Below are 16,162 nucleotides of genomic sequence, written 5' to 3'. Positions count from 1 at the left end.
CTTTACGAACAATTGTAATAGAATTAAGAATCAGTCAATATGCTGAGAGCTGACCACGAAGTTATGCATTGTTTTTAGTTAAAACGATTGAGTGAAGTGTGCCAAGAACTAAAACTTAAAACCCTTACCGACGCACACTGGGTGTTCGACGAATGAGAATATCTACAACAGTTATCCAACATTATATGGTGACCGTGACATGGTGTCCCAAGGACACACGGACATAGGAATTAAAATTAAATGAACAGAAGAATTGAAAATTGGCAACTGTAAACTGGAAAAAATAAATCTGAGTGAGTAGAGATGGAGTTATGGCAAAACGTGGGGGCGTGAAAACCAAAATTAATAATAGAGTCGTGTACATAAAGTGGCTATTAATTAAAATACAACCGCCACCTCCCTGGGCAACAGCGCAAAAATTATAAGAAGAACTTGATTCTCTTAATTCAAGTCTTGTACAAATAACGCCAATAACTCCAGCTCACTCAGTAACTAAGATAATCAATAAAGAATGTAAAATAACACCTCATCGTCCAATGCAGATATAGAGAAGAATCAAGGAGTGTCCCAAAGATTGCCGTCACCACTGGGAAGTCCCCACTGCGAATCAGGGTTCTTAAAAACCTGTGCGATGACCAGCACCGGTACCGCCTGAGCCCATAGGCCCAGAACATCTGCAGCTGAGTCAACAAGTGTGAGGGGCAGCCCGCCTCTTATGCCAGCGAAGGAGCATCAGCGAGCCAGCCGGCGACGACCAGCTGATGTAGCCAAGTACGGATCGAAGAAATCTCTACACAATATTTTTAATTAACAACAAAACATATATATATTCATATGACAAAAATTCTGAAATTGAGCGGAACCCTTTCTGCCCGATAGCAGTATAGCCCGTAAAGATATATGAAACAAGGAAGAACGCTATAGTCAAGTACCTCGACTATCAGACACCCGTTACTCAACTTAAGGGACCAAAAGGAAATGGAGATATGCAAGCAGCAAAGCAAGGTTGAAATTCGCCACCTACCCGCGATCTCAATATATGGTTATGTGGGCGGTAGACAGATTAAAGCGTTATGGGCGTTAGAGTGGGCGTGGCGAACTTAACGAGACTAATACATTTCAGCTAACATTTTTTAACTAGCATGAAAACTGTGGGCGCCACAGGTTTGTGCGGTTTGTAACAAACATGCGCTGCGTAAAACGCTACGGAATCTAAATCTGAAATCCCAATTCTCTACATTTGATAGTTTCCGAGATTCATAGTTTCATAATTTCGCGTTCGTGTTTGAGATTTTTTTAAGTTTGTAGGCCTTAAATTCCGCGTGGCAAACTTTTTTTGGGTCAATTGATAGGAATTGAAGAGAACAATACATTTCAGTTAAAATTTTTATGTTTGCATCAAAACTGTAGGAGCAACAGCCTTGGGCGGCTTGTGGGCGTTAGAGTGGGCGTGCTACCCTGCTGAATAAAACTTGCACTGCACCAATAGCCTAGCTCATATAGTTTCCGAAATCTCAGCGTTCATCCGGACGGACGGACAGACGGATATGACAAGATCGACATGGTTAGTGATCCTGATCAAGAATATATATACTATATGGGGTCGGAAACGCATCCTTCTATCTATTACATACTTTCCGAAGAATCTAGTATACCCTATTACTCTACGAATAACGAGTATAAATATAGGTAGGATAATGAAAAAAAAATTTTAACTCAAACTCAAATTCTCAGAATTTCAAACTTACAAATTACTTAATCTTCTATATATATTTACACGAATGAAATATAATAGTATAAGCAAATTTGAACAAAATGTTGATATAAATGATAGAACCACAATGGGACTAATCGATACCAAAACAGTATACTCCACTGCTAATGTTATTAATAAAATTGAATCGACCAATATCGAACCCTATTGGACGAATATATTGTTATTGATAATTGTTATAATTTTGTGTGCTATACGCACAGCGTATATTTTACGCAATAGCAGCGTATATTTTACGCAATAAGTGCATAACAAAAACGATCTAGATAAAATGTAATTTACCTAACGCACAAACAATTATCATAAAAATATAAATCAAATATAAATCAAAACGAAATGAAACAAATATGTATACATATATGTAAACAAAAACACATTTATTAAAAAAAATTAATTGATTATGCAAAAGAAATCTATCAAAAAATAAAAATAAAATAAAAAGTATAAAAAAATAAAGACGTAAAAATCATAACATAAATGGTTTATATATAAGATAAATTTTTAAAATTTATATATATAAAAAAAACTTTAAACATGAACACACCAGACTGTATAAGAATTACGTAAGATAAGGAACCAAATTTTGAGAATAGGTTATTTTGGATATAGAGTGGGCGTGGCATATTTGCGTAACAAACTTGCGCTGCGTACAAGGCTACGGAATCTAAATATGAGATCCCAATTTTCTATCCTTGATAGTTTTCGAGATATCCACGTTTATATTTACGATTTTTTGAATTTTGTTGGCGGTTTGTGGGCGTAAAAGTGGGCGTGACAAACTTTTTTTTTATCAATCGATAGGTATTGATGAGAACAATACATTTCAGTTAAAATTTTTATTCTAGCATCAAAACTGTAGGAGCCACAGTTTTAGGCGGTTTGTGGGCGTTAGAGTGGGCGTGGCACTCTACTGAAATAAACTTGCTCTCATAGTTTCCGAGATCTCAGCGTTCATCCGGACAAACAGACGGACAGACGGACAGACGGACATGGCTAGATCGACTTGGCTAGTGATCCTGATCAAGAATATTTATACTTTATGGGGTCGGAAACGCTTCCTTCTGCCTGTTACATACTTTCCGACGAATCTAGTAAGCCCTTTTACTCTACGAGTAACGGGTATAAAAAGGTATTTCCAAGGGTAGAAGGTCATATTTTAAAAAACACCGAAGCTATAATTTGTTTCATATTATTTTCCTACCAATTTTCCGATCGTTCCTATGGCAGCTATATGATAAAGTCGTCCGATTTTGATAAAATTAAATTTGAAATTCAGAACTAATTATAAAATGTTATTACCAAGCGTCGGAGGTTATATGTTGAAAAACACCGAAGCTATAATTTGTTTCATATTATTTTTCCACCAATTCTCCGATCGTTCCTATGGCAGCTATATGATATAGTCGTCCGATTTCGATAAAATTTATTTCAAAGTTCAAAACTAATTAAAAAATGTTATTTCCAAGCGTAGGAGGTTATATGCCAAAAAACACCAAAGATATAATTTTTTTAAGTTTTTTTTTCCGATTATTCCTATGGGAGCTATAAGATATAGTTGTCCGATCCGCCTGGTTCCGACTTATATACTACCTGCAAAAGATATAAGACTTTTGGGAAAGTTTCAGCCCGATAGCTTTAAAACTGAGAGACTAGTTTGCGTAGAAACGGACGGACAGACGGACAGACGGACATGGCTAGATCGACTCGGCTAGTCATGCTGATCAAGAATATATATACTTTATGGGGTCAGAAACGTCACCTTCACTGCGCTGCAAACTTCTGACTGAAATCAATATACCCTCTGCAAGGGTATAATAATAAATGCAAGGGTATAATAAATATTTCATTATTTCGCTGACCGTTTCTTTGACATATATATATACTTTATATGTTAGAGTCTTCCGATTTGTATTAAATATAATTCGAAATTCTTAAAAACACACAAAATGTTATTTTCAATAGTATAAGATAATATAACAAAAATCACCGAAGCTATAATTTGTTTCATATTATTTTCCCACCAATTTTCCGATCGTTCCTATAGCAGCTATTACTATGTTTATGCTATGAATTTCATGCATTCTCCAATACATGAAATTATAATAGACCCTGTTTATACAACACAGACAAATTCATGAAATGATATTAGTATAGCTGTCAAATTTTTCGAATTTGATATAGAGCTCTATAGAGTAGTAGGCTGTGAAGTAGGCTGTGCCTCAGCATTTCGTAAATTGGGACTGAATTCATAGTCAACTTTCGTGTGTTATCGAATTCATGAAATGGTGTTTATGCACACACGAATTTGCTCATTTCATGAATTGATTTCATGAAATAGGCATAGCATAAACGCAGTATATATGATGTAGTCGTCCGAGTTTTGATAAAACTTAATTCGAAATTCAAAACTAATTAAAAAAAATGTCATTTCCAAGCTTAAGAGGTTTTATGTTAAAAAAAAAACACCGAAGCTATAATTTGTTTCTTATTATTTTCCCACCAATTTTCCGATCGTCCCTATGGCAGCTATAAGAAATAGTCGTCCGATTTTGATAAAATTAAATTCGAAATTCAGAATGAATTAAAAAATGTTATTTCCAAGCGTAGGAGGTTATATGTTAAAAAACACCGAAGTTATAATTTGTTTCATATTATTTTCCCACCGATTTTACGACCGTTCCTATGGCAGCTATATGATATATTCGTCCGATTTTGATAAAATTTAGTTCGAAATTCACAACTAATTAAAACATTTTATTTCCAAGCGTAGGATATGTTAAGAAACACCGAAGCTATAATTTGTTTCATATTATTTTCCCACCAATTTTACGATCGTTCCTTTAGCAGCTATATGATGTAGTCGTCCGATTTTGATAAGACTTAACTCGAAATTCAAAACTAATTTAAAAAAATGTCATGTTATGTTAAGAAAAAAAACCGAAGCTATAATTTGTTTCATATTATTTTCCCACCAATTTTCCGATCGTCCCTATGGCAGCTATATGATATAGTCGTCCGATTATGAAAAAATTAAATTCAAAATTCAAAATTTTATTTCCAATTTTACGATCGTTCCTTTGGCAGCTATATGATATAGTCGTCCGATTTTGATAAAATTAAATTCAAAATTCAGAATGAATTAAAAAATGTTATTTCCAAGCGTAGGAGGTTATATGTTAAAAAACACCGAAGTTATAATTTGTTTCATTTTATTTTCCCACCGATTTTACGATCGTTCCTATGACAGCTATATGATATAGTCGTCCGATTTCGATAAAATTTAATTCGAAATTCAGAACTAATTAAAAAATGTTATTTCCAAGCGTAGGAGGTTATATGTTAAGGAACACCGAAGCTATAATTTGTATCATATTATTTTCCCACCAATTTTACGATCGTTCCTATGGCAGCTATATGATATAGTCTTCCGATTTTGATAAAATTCAAAACTAATTAAAAAATGTTATTTCCAAGGAGAGGAGGTAATAAGTTAAAAAACACCAAAGATATAATTTTTTAACATTTTTTCTTCCGATTATTCCTATGGAAGCTATAAGATATAGTTGTCCGATCCGGCTGGTTCCGACTTATATACTACCTGCAAAAGATATAAGACTTTTGGAAAAGTTTCAGCCCGATAGCTTAAAAACTGAGAGACTAGTTTGCGTAGAAACGGACGGACAGACGGACATGGCTAGATCGACTCGTCTAGTGATGCTGATCAAGAATATATATACTTTATGGGGTCGGAAACGTCTCCTTCACTGCGTTGCAAACTTCTGGCTGAAATCATTATACCCTTTGCAAGGGTATAAAAACAACTGTCAATTAGATTTCAAGCCATTTGAAGACTGGCTCATAATTAGACCAAATAACTTAAAATATCCAATTTATGTTCCAATATCATACAGTCCTGGCAACAACTCCATAATTCTGCCAGCAAGATCCCAAGTTGTCCGAAAAATTTAAATAAATTCAGCTGAAGACAGTGTTTTGATTCCGAATCAGGAAATTCAGCATGGTATTTATATAGCAAATACCATAGCAGCAGTTCAAAATGCATTCATAAGACTACTAAATACAAAAAATACGGATCAGGTAATCATGTATCACTTTCAAGTTATGATGTAGTTAAAACGGACTTCAAAAACCGAGAAAAATCTGTATTAACCCAACTTTCGAAAAACTTCCAGCCACAATTTAATGAATAATTAACAACAATATAGCGGACTAGAAACCGAATTGGTTAGTACGTTAAAGCATTATGATTTCCTTTCTGCCTTTTTATACCCTTGCAGAGGGTATAATGACTTCAGTCAGAAGTTTGCAACGCAGTGAAGGTGACGTTTCCGACCCCATAAAGTAAATATATTCTTGATCAGCATCACTAGACGAGTCCATCTAGCCATGTCCGTCTGTCCGTCAGTCCGTCCGTTTCTACGCAAACTAGTCTCTTAGTTTTAAAGCTATTGGGCTGAAACTTTCCCAAAAGTCTTCTTTCCTTTACAGGTAGTATATAAGTCGAAAGCAGCCGGATCGGACAACTATATCTTATAGCTCCCATAGGAATAATCGGAAAAAAAAATTTTTTTAAGTGATTTCTTTGGTCATTTTAAACATATAAACTCCTACGCTTAAAAATATCATTTTTTAATTAGTTTTTATTTTTGGATTTAATTTTATCAAAATCGGACGACAATATCATATGTAACAGGAAGAAGGAAGCGTTTCCGACCCCATAAAGTATATATATTCTTGATCAGGATCACTAGCCGAGTCGATCTAGCCATGTCCGTCTGTCCGTCTGTCCGTCTGTCTGTCCGGATGAACGCTGAGATCTCGGAAACTATGAGAGCTAGGCTATTGAGATTTGGCGTGCAGATTCCTGAGCTTCTTACGCAGCGCAAGTTTGTTTCAGTAGAGTGCCACGACAACTCTAACGCCCACAAACCGCCCAAAACTGTGGCTCCTACAGTTTCGGTGCTAGAATAAAAATTTTAAATGAAATGTATTGATCTCATCAATACCTATCGATTGACTCAAAAAAAAATTGCCACGTCCACTTGTACGCCCACAAACCGCCCACAAACTTCAAAAAATCGTAAATATGAACGTGGATATCTCGGAAACTATCAAGGATAGAGAATTGGGATCACAGATTTAGATTCCGTAGCTCTGTGCGCAGCGCAAGTTTGTTACGAAAATATGCCACGCCCTCTCTAACGCCCACAAACCGCCCAAGGCTGTGGCGCCCACAATTTTCATGCTAGATACAAAATTTTAACTGAACTGTATTGGTCTCGTCAATACCTATCGATTGACCCAAAAAAAAATTTGCCACGCCCACTCTAACGCCCATAACGCTTAAATCTGTCTACCGCCGATAGGTGGCGCATTTCAATCTCGCTTTGCTGCTTGCATATCTCCATTTCCCTTTGGTCCCTTTGATGAGTAACGGGTATCTAATAGTCGAGGTACTCGACTATAGCGTTCTTCCTTGTTTAATATATAACCTCCTTCGCTTGAATATAAGATTTTTTAATTAGTTCTGAATTTCGAATTTAATTTGATCAAAATCGGACGACTATATCATATAGCTGCCATAGTACCGCTCGGAAAATTGGTCGGAAAATAATATGAAACAATTTATAGCTTTGGTGTTTTTATACCCGTTACTCGTAGAGTAAAAGGGTATACTAGATTCGTCGGAAAGTATGTAACAGGCAGAAGGAAGCGTTTCCGACCCCATAAAGTATATATATTCTTGATCAGGATCACTAGCCGAGTCGATCTAGCCATGTCCGTCTGTCCGTATGAACGCTGAGATCTCGGAAACTATAAGAGCTACAATACTGAGATTAGGCATGCAGATTCCTGAGATTCCTGCGCAGCGCAAGTTTGTTTCAGAAGAGTGCCACGCCCACTCCAACGCCCACAAACCGCCAAAAACTGTGGCTCCTACAGTTTTGATGCTAGAACAAAAAATTTAACTGAAATGTGTTTTTCTCATCAATACCTACCGATTGACCTAAAAAAAAGATTGCCACGCCCACTTTAACGCCCACAAACCGCCCACAAACTTCAAAAAATCGTAAATATGAACGTGGATATCTCGGAAACTATCAAGGATAGAGGATTGGGATCTCAGATTTAGATTCCCTAGCCTTGTGCGCAGCGCAAGTTTGTTACGCGAATATGCCACGCCCACTCTAACGCCCACAAACCGCCCAAATCTGTGGCGCCCACAATTTTCGTGCTAGATAAAAAATTTTAACTGAAATGTATTGGTCTCGTCAATACCTATCGATTGATTTAAAAAGAACTTTGCCACGCCCACTCTAACGCCCACAACGCTTAAATCTGTCTACCGCCGGTAGGTGGCGCAATTGCTGCGTGCATATCTCCACTTTCCTTTGGTCCCTTTAGCTGAGTAACGGGTATCTGATAGTCGAGGTACTCGACTATAGCGTTCTTCCTTGTTTAACATATAACCTCCTTCGCTTGGAAATATCATTTTTTAACTAGTTCTGAATTTCGAATTTAATTTTATCAAAATCGGACGACCATACCATACAGCTGGCTTAGGAACGATCGGAAAATTGGTGGGAAAATAATATGATGCGTTTTTTGACATATTATCTTATACTATGGGAATATCCTTTTTGTATTTTTAAATTTAATAATTATAACTGTAAGGGTATACAAACTTAGGCTTTTTTGCTTTTTTCCCACAAATTTGTATGAACCATATCTAGTTTTCCATGATAATTGGATCCTCCTGAACAAAAGTCCTATACAAACCATTTCGTAACCCATCGGATCCGCGGTATAGCTAAGAATACAAAAAACCGATGTTTGCCGACATTTTTAATTATGTGGCTTATATAATTGAGCCTATATTAAATATTTTTCTTGAAACACTCTCTTAATATAAGACAGAATTACTAAAAACAAGGAAGAACGCTATAGTCGAGTACCTCGACTATCAGATACCCGTTACTCAGCTAAAGGGACCAAAGGGAAATGGAGATATGCAAGCAGCAAAGCGAAATTAAAATGCGCCACCTACCGGCGGTAGACAGATTTAAGCGTTATGGGCGTTAGAAAGGGCGTGGCAATTTTTTTTGGATCAATCGATAGGTATTGACGAGACCGATACATTTCAGTTAAATTTTGTATCTATCATGAAAACTGTGGGCGCCACAGGCTTGGGCGGTTTGTGGGCGTTAGAGTGGGTGTGGCATATTCGCGTAACAAACTTGCGTTGCGTACAAGGCTACGGAATCTAAATCTGAGAATTCAATTCTCTATCTTTGCTAGTTTCCGAGATATCCACGTTCATACTTACAATTTTTTGAAGTTTGTGGGCGGTTTGTGGGCGTTAAAGTGAGCGTGGCAAGCTTTTTTTTGAGTCAATCGATAGGTATTGATGAGAACAATTCCTTTCAGTTAATTCCTTTCGGTTACTCTAGCATCAAAACTGTAGGAGCCACAGTTTTTGGCTGTTTGTGGGCGTAAAATAGGGCGTGGCACGCTGCTGAAACAAACTTGCGCTGCGTAAGAAGCTCAGGAATCTGCACGCAACAGCCTAGCTTTTAAAGTTTCCGAGATCTCAGCGTTCATCCGGACAGACAGACAGACGGACAGACGGACATGGCCAGATCGACTCGGCTAGTGATCCTGATCAAGAATATATATACTTTATGGGGTCGGAAACTCTTCCTTCTACCTGTTACATACTTTCCGAGGAATCTAGTATACCCTTTTACTCTACGAGTAACGGGTATAATTATAGAAATCCTCATAGACAAAAAGTTTCAATTGATAATTTCAAGAATAGGGAACGTCATATAAAGCTTCTGTAACAGCAAACTCTTCATATGTGACCAATTCAAAAGGGTTATATCTTTCTTTAAAAAAATCAGCAATTTCTTAAGCTATTTCATCATCTTTATTTGTCCAAGTACCGTCCGATCGAAGCAAATGTAATTTCTGGACAGGCTGTCGCTTAAGCCAGCAAGTGCAGCAGCAGCAGCTTAACATTTTACAGTTGAGTTTGTACTGTAAGGGGAGCATTGCAAGTGACAGCGGACTAAAATAGCAGCACATCCTCGAATACGGTCAGAGGGATAATTGGCCTCAATAAATCCTATCCAAAAATTGTGAGATGCGAGCGGCTGTTTCGTTTGTTAGCATCACATTAATTGAATTAGCGGTAACATATCGCATCGCTCAATTAGTTCGCGGCCCGACATATAAGGAGCAGTAGTAAGCAAATATAGATATTTTTTATCGAAAGTGTCGATTATCACAAGCTCTGTGTAAAAATTATACAACTCTGTGACCACGTGCTTTTAAGTTACAAATTTTTAAGTAATACAACCTTTGGGTTTTTCTACAATATGGAAAAAAAGGAGTTTCGTGTCCTGATTAAGCACTGTTTTTTGATAGGAAAAAATACAGTAAAAGCAAAAGCTTGGCTTGATAAACATTACCCAGATTCTTCTCCGGGAAAATCAACCATCAAAGATTGGTACAATGAATTTAAACGTGGTCGTGTGGACACCAAAGACGCTGAACGCAGTGGTCGCCCAAAAACAGCAGTTACGCCAGAAAATGTGGCAAAAATCCGAAAAATGGTATTGGCCGATCGCAAATTGAAATTAAAGGAGATAGCTGATGCCTCAAAGATATCGGAAGGCAGTGTGTTTACGATATTACATGAACATTTGGACATGAGAAAGCTCTGCTCGAAGTGGGTGCCGCGATTGCGAACACCGGACCAAAAGCAACAACGCATCGATGCTTCCAAGACGTGTTTAAGCATGTTGAAGCGCAATAGGACCGATTTTTTTCGCCGTTACGTAACCATGGATGAAACCTGGATACACCACTATACTCCAGAATCCAGTCGTCAGTCTTCTGAGTGGGTGGTAGCCGGTGAAAGCCGTCCGAAGCGTCCCAAAACACAAATATCGGCGGGTAAGGTTATGGCTTCTGTATTTTGGGATGCACATGGGATTTTATTTATAGACTACCTCGAAAAAGGTAAAACAATAAACAGCGAATATTATATAAAACTGCTGGATCGATTGGATCGCGTTATCAAGGAAAAACGTCCACATATGGCCAAGAAGAAACCACTGTTTCACCAGGATAATGCACCATGCCACAAGTCTATGGCAACAATGGTGAAATTGAGTGAATTGAGGTTCGAACTTCTGCCGCACCCACCTTATTCTCCAGATATGGCCCCCAGTGACTACTGGCTTTTTTCAGATCTCAAAAAGCACCTCCAAGCCAAGAGATATCGATCAAATGAAGAGGTGATTGTCGATACTGAGACCTATTTTGAGGGTAAAAGTTCATCTTTCTACAAAAATGGCATAGAAAGGTTGGAGAAGCGCTGGACTGAGTGTATAGCCGTAGATGGAAACTATATTGATGAATAAAACAAAATTTTCAAAAAAAAAAGTGTTTTTCCTTGTTAGGCCGGGAACTTATTGAGCGGTGTGATAGTGCTCTAAATCGAGACTTTTGCCAGTGAGACGTTGGCGTTCCAAAATGAGAAATGAATGCCAAAATTAGAAATGTCTAAGCATTAAAAGGCGAACTGCTGGTAAACGGGTTCATGGGAAGCTCCATCGATTTTATCATCATTGACACCACTTAGTCAATACGAGAGATAAGAAATTCAAAGCACTAGACGGAGGAGCCTTAGGTGCACGTTGCATTAAATTGGAAGTGCTAGATCCAGAAGACGGGGAGGGTATAGCTGGGCCCCAAGCACTCTGAGCAGAAAGAAAGGCTGGTAAAAATTAATTTATGGTTGTTTTTTGGTTGCACCAGATTTACGACACGCAATTGCTTCTAGAAAAACTGGACATTTGCGGTAGCCTGCACCGTGGTTGTAACCGCAGTTAATGCACTTAAATTGATCCTGAGACCTAGCGGGACAAACAGGCTTCGAAATTCATGATCACCACCACTTTTAGCGCATTTGGGAGGCAAGAAACATAACAATTGGTCCAAACGTGGAATCAGTCGAAGCAAATAATGATTTATATAATCTCGTATGATCTTACAATTAAAATTTTCATTTTTTTTGGGCATCATCGATACCACAATTTTCCTCACTGAGGGAATTTAACAACTATCGATGCCAGGAAACTGAGTACCATCAAATTTTTCAAAACTATTTAAAAAGTCGTACGGATACACTTACTTAAATTTTTCTCCCTGAAATGTTGTACTTAGAATTTTCAAATCTTTATACTCTATGTAGCTCGATAGATTTTCTAAACTTAAACTTAAAGGCATTTATTTTAATTGTTTGGGTTGGCGCAATATAAAGTTAATTATTACAAGGTATGGCGATGAAGTCTCCTTCTGTTGTCTTCTTCCTCGACTGACTTACAGAATTTTTTAATGCAGTCTACGCCTTTAAAATTATAATTATAATTAATTCATTAATTAATAATTATAATTTTAATTAGTTATGGAATTTGTAATAAATTAATTTACCCTAGCAGGGGGTATTATGATTTCAGTCAGAAGTTTGCAACGCAGAGAAGGAGACGTATCCGACCTTATAAAGTATATATATTCTTAATCAGCATCACTAGACGAGTCGATCTAGCCATGTCCGTCTGTCCGTCCGTTTCTACGCAAACTAGCCTCTCAGTTTTATAGCTATTGGACTGAAACTTCCTAAAAGTCATATTTCTTTGGCAGGTAGTATATAAGTCGAAGCAGCCGGATCGGACAACTATATCTTATAGCTCCCATAGGAATAATCGGGAAAAAATTTTTTTTTAATTAGATCTTTGGTGATTTTTAACATATAACCTCCTACGCTTGGAAACAACATTTTTAATTAGTTTTGAATTTCGAAATCAATTTTATCAAAATCGGACGACTATATCATATAGCTGCCATAGGAACGATCGGAAAATTGGTGGGAAAATAATATGAAACAAATTATAGCTTCGGTGTTTTTTGACATATTATCTTTACTATTGTGAATATCATTTTTTGTATTTTTATACCCGTTACTTGTAGAGTAAAAGGGTATACTAGATTCGACGGAAAGTATGTAACAGGCAGAAGGAAGCGTTTCCGACCCCATAAAATGTATATATTCTTGATCAGGATCACTAGCCGAGTCGATCTAGCCATGTCCGTCTTTCCGTCTGTCTGTCTGTCCGGATGAACGCTGAGATCTCGGAAACTTTAAGAGCTAGGCTATTGAGATTTGGCGTCCAGATTCCTGAGCTTCTTACGCAGCGCAAGTTTGTTTCAGCAGAGTGCCACGCCCACTCTAACACCCAAAAGCCGCCCAAAACTGTTGCTCCTAATAAAAAAAACGCCCACAACGCCTAACGCCCACAACGCTTAAATCTGTCTACCGCCGGTAGGTGGCGCATTTCAATCTCCCCTTGTTGCTTGCATATCTCCATTTTCCGTTGGTCCCTTTAGCTAATTAACGGGTATCCGATAGTCGAGGTACACGACTATAGCGTTCTTTCTTGTTAAATTTAATAATTATAACTGCAAGGGTATACAAACTTCGGCTTGAGAGTTTAACTTCCTTTCTTGTTTTTATATTATTTGTATTTGATTTTTTTTTTTTAGTTTTACAGAAAATGTCTTCTATTTTAACTATCAAAGCTCATGGTATAAAGCATATATATTCTTGATCAGCATCACTAGACGAGTCGATCTAGCCATGTCCGTCTGCCCGTCTGTCCGTCGTTTCTACGCAAACTAGTCTCTCAGTTTTAAAGCTATCGGGCTGAAACTTTCCCAAAAGTCTTATTTATTTTCCAGGTAGTATACAAGTGGGAACCAGTCGGATCGGAAAACCATATCTAATAGTTCCCATAGGAATAATCGGAAAATTTTTTTTAAATTATATCTTTGGTGTTTTTTAACATAAAACCTCTTACGCTTGGAAATATTATTTTTTAATAAGTTCTGAGTTTCGAATTCAATTTTATCAAAATCGAACGACTATATCATATAGCTGCCATAGGAACGATCGAAAAATTGGTGAGAAAATAATATGAAACAAATTATAGCTTCGTTTTTTTTGACACATTATTTTATACTATTGGGAATATCATTTTTATACCCTTGCAGAGGGTATATTGATTTCAATCAGAAGTTTGCAACGCAGTGAAGGAGACGTTCCGACCCCATAAAGTACATATATTCTTGATCAGCATGACTAGACGAGTCGATCTAGTCATGTCCGTCTGTCCGTCCGTTTTTACGCAGTAGTCTCAGTTCTAAGGCTTTCAGGCTGAAACTTTCCCAAAAGTCTTATATCTTTTGCAGGTAGTATATAAGTCGGAAACAGCCGGATCGGACTACTATATCTTATAGCTCCCATTGGAATTATCGGAAAAAAATTTTTTTAAATTATTGTTCGTACCCAAAGGTAGTCAACATGACTACACCCAACAAATCAAGCAGTAGCCAAGTTGGGAACAGTACCAGGCGCTCAGTAGCACTCACTGCAGATGAGAATTGCTGGTCAGCATATTATATGTCTCATTAACTCACCATCTCACCGTCACAACGATACGCTGACCCGCCAATGCAGTCAGCACATTTGCGGTGTCAGCCGAGCCAACTACGCAACTGCTACCATAATCATAATTCCCTGACCTACTTTAGAATATAGCTTACTTCACTAATCAGTACACTAAACTTCCGTGTTCCAAGCAGTATATAATAATGTCTCAAGTGAACAATAAATCAGTTATCAACACACCTCATAACTCCGCGGTTCTACTTCCTACCTCTGGGAACAGGGCTCGTAACACACTATCTCAACTAGCAGCTAACCACGTTAGTTCAACCTCACCGCAGTTCCCGCATCGCCTGTGGTCCGGCATTACAGTAACCATCGTTACCATTGCCGCGACGCGATCGTCCTGCAAGTGTCTACTTCGGTTAGGCACAAACATTGGTGACCCCGACGTGATCCTTTACCAACAAAGGATCACACTTCAGCAACCCCCTTCCTACCAAAAGCTGAACCTCTGACTGGTGAGAAGACCCGTTATATTCACTACATTCACCCGCTCTGGAAACCCTAGCTCATCCAGCTTCATAGGATACGCTTCGTCATCCAGCGTCACAGGATCGTCAGCTTAATCCAGCTTCACAGGATACGCTTGTTCTTCCAGCGTCACAGGAACTCAGCTTAATCCAGCTTCACAGGATACGCTTCTTCTTCCAGCGTCACAGGAACTCAGCTTAATCCAGCTTCACAGGATACGCTTCTTCTTCCAGCGTCACAGGAACTCAGCTTAATCCAGCTTCACAGGATACGCTTCGTCATCCAACGTCACAGGATCGTTAGCTTTATCCAGCTTCACAGGATACGCTTCTTCTTCCAGCGTCACAGGAACTCAGCTTAATCCAGCTTCACAGGATACGCTTCTTCTTCCAGCGTCACAGGAACTCAGCTTAATCCAGCTTCACAGGATACGCTTCTTCTTCCAGCGTCACAGGAACTCAGCTTAATCCACTGACTCGTCCGATCGAGAATCAACCGATACATATAATGGTTCATTGCAGCTCATTGACTGAACTTTACATTTCTAAACTTAACCAAGAAATATCTTAGTTTTGTTGCAGAAGGTCCACATACCATAGACGTGCCAAATGATCAAGTTCTACGAGGGCAAAATTTCAGTCCCCACGGTAATGTAAATTTTATCGCAAAGGGGAGTGTTAAACAGCATCAAGAAGATGTGAAGGACCTGAATCACAAACAGGAACCGCCGCAGTTGAAGGAAAGATCCTCCTTGGTCAATGATTTGTTAGGTGCTTTCTATACAATTCGGCCAAGGGCTGACCGACATCACGCCTTTAATTGAGGGTACCCCTCAATGGGGGTACCCAAAGGTACTCAACATGACTACACCCAACAAATCAAGCAGTAGTCAAGTTGGGAACAGTACCAGGCGCTCAGTAGCACTCACTGCAGATGAGAATTGCTGGTCAGCATATTATATGTCTCACTAACTCACCATCTCACCGTCACAACGATACGCTGACCCGCCAATGCAGTCAGCACATTTGCGGTGTCAGCCGAGCCAACTACGCAACTGCTACCATAATCATAATTTCCTGACCTACTTTAGAATATAGCTTACTTCACTAATCAATACACTAAACTTCCATCGTTACCATTGCCGCGACGCGATCGTCCTGCAAGTGTCTACTTCGGTTAGGCACAAACAATTTGTTAGCAGTATATTAGAGAGGTTCATAGAATAAGCTGTATGCCGATGACTATTTAGTATTAATATCATTTACATGCTAACTTCCGCATTTATGTACCAATTCCGATATTCCGATTCAATGTAAAAC

The sequence above is a fragment of the Drosophila subpulchrella genome, unplaced genomic scaffold, assembly GCF_014743375.2.
Source record: "Drosophila subpulchrella strain 33 F10 #4 breed RU33 unplaced genomic scaffold, RU_Dsub_v1.1 Primary Assembly Seq112, whole genome shotgun sequence".
In the NCBI taxonomy this organism is placed as follows: Eukaryota; Metazoa; Arthropoda; class Insecta; order Diptera; family Drosophilidae; genus Drosophila; species Drosophila subpulchrella.
The sequence above is the reverse complement of the archived record's forward strand: the minus strand, read 5'-3'. Positions refer to the sequence as shown.